The sequence below is a fragment of the Papaver somniferum genome, unplaced genomic scaffold, assembly GCF_003573695.1.
Source record: "Papaver somniferum cultivar HN1 unplaced genomic scaffold, ASM357369v1 unplaced-scaffold_133, whole genome shotgun sequence".
Taxonomy (NCBI): Eukaryota; Viridiplantae; Streptophyta; class Magnoliopsida; order Ranunculales; family Papaveraceae; genus Papaver; species Papaver somniferum.
The window spans coordinates 8,509,517-8,513,445 of NW_020622492.1; the positions used below are offsets into that span (position 1 = coordinate 8,509,517).

The following is a 3,929-nucleotide window of genomic DNA, read 5'->3' on the forward strand; positions in this document are numbered from 1 at the left end:
CCTGGTTCTCTTGTATATGCCAGTTGAGTTGATCTAGAATTAAGATTGTCGACCGCTGGTTCCCTTGTATATGCCAGCTGTGTTGACACTAGAATTCAGACCAGTATCTCAATCCAATAGGATTTATAGTACTACAAAAAAAATCCGATCAAAGGCTACTTGACCAATGGTAGTGGCTTATTCCAATCTTTGGCTGCCAATCATTTTTTGCAATTAAGGTTAGTTACTGTGAGCACACAAACCTGCGTGAGGGTCCGAACGCTCACAATCAATCATTATCATCTAAAGAGATTGTGATGATGATATCCTGGTGTTGATTCATTGGCTCAAAACCTTCGGGTTTATCATGGCCTCATCTAACAACTCCATGCGAGGCGTTTGCGCATGGGATATAAGTATTAAGGAAAACAAAACATATAAGTAAACATCCATGGAGCTAAATAAATGTAAAGTGCTGAAATATAAATAAGACCCAGGTTTACGTGGTTCAACACTAAGGCCTACATCCACGGGGTTTGTTGTTTTACTATGTTCTTCACGGTTACATGAATAGTCGAATGACTTTTGGGTTTACATGTTTCTCTCTTCTTAGTGATTAACTTACCCTTGCAATATCTCTCTCTCTCTCTCTCTCCTTCTCTCCCTGATTTTTCCGATCCCCCTTTCCTCTTGGTGGAGATTGGGTATTTATAAGGTTAGAACGTGGGACCCATCTCTGAAGACCGTTGGAACCTTATCTTCTTGTGTCCTTGCGTCCATCACGCGGAGGTCTGCGTTTGCCCCTTGACCCCGCAGAAGCATACTCGCTCGTTCCACAGGTTGGTCGACACGTACACTGCTCAGAGTGTTTAATGCGGGTAGTTGAGGGGTCTGCTCGTGTCAGACAAGTGTCTTCTGCCCCTGTCAGTCCGTGTCAGCTAACTTTCTCTCCACCGTTGATCTTAGCTTCTCTTTTGGGGATGAGATAAAGTAACTCCTCGGGGTTTATTTGGTGTTTCGTGACGCATCATGTTTTGATGTTTTGGCCTGCATGCTTTCCACGTATCTTTTTATATACACGTGTCTGATAATGAGATATATGTGTACACAGTTACCCAGCCTTTATGGTGGAAGGGGGTGTTGTCTTATGTTAAAGGCAACAAGTGCGCAATCGCTAGTACGTATCCACGTCTTAAGCTACTAATCTGGTAGTCGACAAACAGTCGTCACCTAATAGGTAAAACCACTAATTTTTGTAGTTGTCAAGTTATTAGCGAAAACACTAGCACAACTAATAATCTGTCAGTTGTTTGGTTGATTTTGCATCTAGAAATTTTGGCTTACAACATAAAACCACTGGCTTTTGTGGTAGCTGTTTTATTTGCTCAGTTACTTCAGCCACTAATTTTTTCCTTGTTGTTTTAACGGTTTACAAACATAATACTAAAACATATACAACCACTGTTTTAGTGGCTTAACGTTGGCAGGAACTAGTATTTCCAGTAGGCTTGTAGCTAAATAGTTAAATCTACATCTATACCATACTTTCTAAATAGTATTTCCACTGGCTAATTCCCATATTTTTTGACGTAATTTTTGGGATTAATAATATTTTTTGTTTCCAATTTGGTAGATCGGTGCCGTCATTATCATTCAGCTAATTTCCTTATTTTCGGCCATAATTTGTGCGTTTAACAATATTTTGTTTCCAACTTTATAGATTTACATTAATGAAATTTCAATTAAACGGGAATTTTATTAATTAACAAACCACGAAACAAGAAGGTTATTAAGGATTATTGAATCTGATAAATCCAAAATACAAAAAAACATAAATCCAAAATAATTATATATTCCAAAAAAAAAAAAATCATTGTGTTGGGCCGTGGAACGGTACATTACACCAAAAATGAAATCTTTATAAATCTGTATCACATACTACTCTACTCCTACAAGGCTACAACAATTATAATTAGAAAAATAAAATAAAAAAATACAATGACATCAAACACGTGACAGAAACCTTCTTCAGTTGTAGGTGGCACTTTGAAAAGCAGGAGGAAAGACTGTGTCACGAACAACATTGTCTCATCAATAAGCACCATCCCGCTTAACAGATTTGGTTTCGACATAGTGTATTATATATCCTGAACCAAAAGATAGATGAAACCCCCGAAACGAAGTCTGTAAAAACATTCAACTCTAATTATGTTCAATTCATTTGCCAAATCTTCAAAGAGGAAACCCACATCAACACAGATAATGTGCTTGTAAGTCATCTGGAAAGTGGACATGCAAACCATCAAACAGCGCAGACAATTGAAAAGGGAAACATATCTAGAGGCCCAAGCAGTAATCACATATCTTACAGGAGGTTCATTTAATTCCATATAACTTACAAGTTTTCCAACTGAAATGGTAGAGTATATCCTTTAGATAACTTCGGACTCCTAATAAAATTGTTGAAGTTCACATCATTCATGATCAGATTGTGTTGAAGTCTATAAGCATACCACAACAATGAAAAAGAACATTATATTATGGTCTTATTCTTCGCGATACTCTTGCTCAGCCTCCCCTTCTTTTTTCCCGTCTTCATATTCTCTATATAGTGTTCAAACCTCTCCACCCCCCTCTTGAGATTCCTTATCATTATCTTTCGTAGGCATATCCATGTTCATGATTTCAACTGCATTGCATATCAGCATCTTCAGCTGAGAATTCCATGGTCGGCATGCTATGTTTAACAAACATAGTATAATCAGATGTACATGTAATGAAAAGCACAACATCCACAGCTACTCATGTTAAACATGTTAAAATAAGGCATCATAAATACAACCAGAGAAAGATCTATCGTCAATACAATTTGTATTTCACCCTTTTCTCGATCCATATTATTTCTTAGGAGAACTTATATTCTTTGGTAAAAAGATCCTAAAATCTTCACATGAAGCTCAATTACTTAACCTATACTATACTAATTGCATACTAATGGCATTATGTTGATCACAAATATTATTACAAATAGTAAAGTTTATAGATCTATGTTGACACCCCCATTATCAAACTAGAAAAAACTTATTACTCATCAAAAACATCTAAGCAACACTATCAACTCAACAAATCACTACAATAAATCTTAGCAAAGTCAGCTGGGTAGAGAATAATAATGGGTAGGAAAAAAAAGATTATTATTTTGATAGATGGATAGATCTACGTTCTCTAAAAATAATTTTCAATAATTGAAGAAATATATCATCTCTTTTTCGGGTAGACCACAGAGTTCGAACAAAGAGAAAATAGCTCCCTAATAAAAACGTTTATAACCTAAAATCTAATAAGTATTTGGGAAGCCAAAGAGTATATTTGGATTATATATATGATATTATTACCTAAGCAACATTGGCACCAGATTTTCCTTCACTTGTTGGAAGATCAATTCAAACATTTCCAATCTGTAAAAAAACAATAATACAAAAATACATAAACAAACACTCAGAATTAGATTTCAACAAGAGTTTGTTTTCATGAATCTAGTCAACATTAAAGCTAAAGAATCAACCCCCCAAAAAATAATCAGAACGATTTGTGAGATAGAAATAGCTAGAGAAGGAATAGGGGAGTAATCGAGTGATGTAGTATAGATGAAGATGATTATGATTGTTCCTGTGACTTCTTTGAAAAGAAAAAGAGGAGGAGGGCGGCGGATCGGGAGAGAAAGGCATATATTAGGGTTTTAATCGAACCTGATAAATTTTTAATTTTTGCTGTACATATTGCATCGAAATGTTTTAGCAGCTAGGTACCCTTATACTCGACAAGCTTTATTGAAGCCACTTGGGGCTTCGTTTTTCATGACCCGAGGTGTTAATCTTAGCACCATGTTGATGGTCTATTACATGCGAAGTAGTATCTAGTTGTCCCTATTTAATCTATATTAGTATATA

The 3,929-nt window shown here is 35.9% G+C and overlaps 1 long non-coding RNA gene across 3 annotated transcripts; it reads right to left on the reverse strand.

Moving 5' to 3' along the window:
* Positions 1-1,830: 1,830 nt before the first annotated feature.
* On the reverse strand, positions 1,831-3,722 carry LOC113333476. 3 transcript variants are annotated; one of them, XR_003352035.1, is made up of 3 exons: positions 3,375-3,722; positions 2,379-2,668; positions 1,832-2,258 (listed from the first exon to the last, which is right to left on the reverse strand). It is a non-coding gene; the product is annotated as an uncharacterized LOC113333476 (long non-coding RNA). The 3 variants fall into 3 exon arrangements; XR_003352034.1 differs by having other exon boundaries at positions 1,831-2,716; XR_003352033.1 differs by lacking the exon at positions 1,832-2,258 and having other exon boundaries at positions 2,303-2,668.
* Positions 3,723-3,929: the final 207 nt, after the last annotated feature.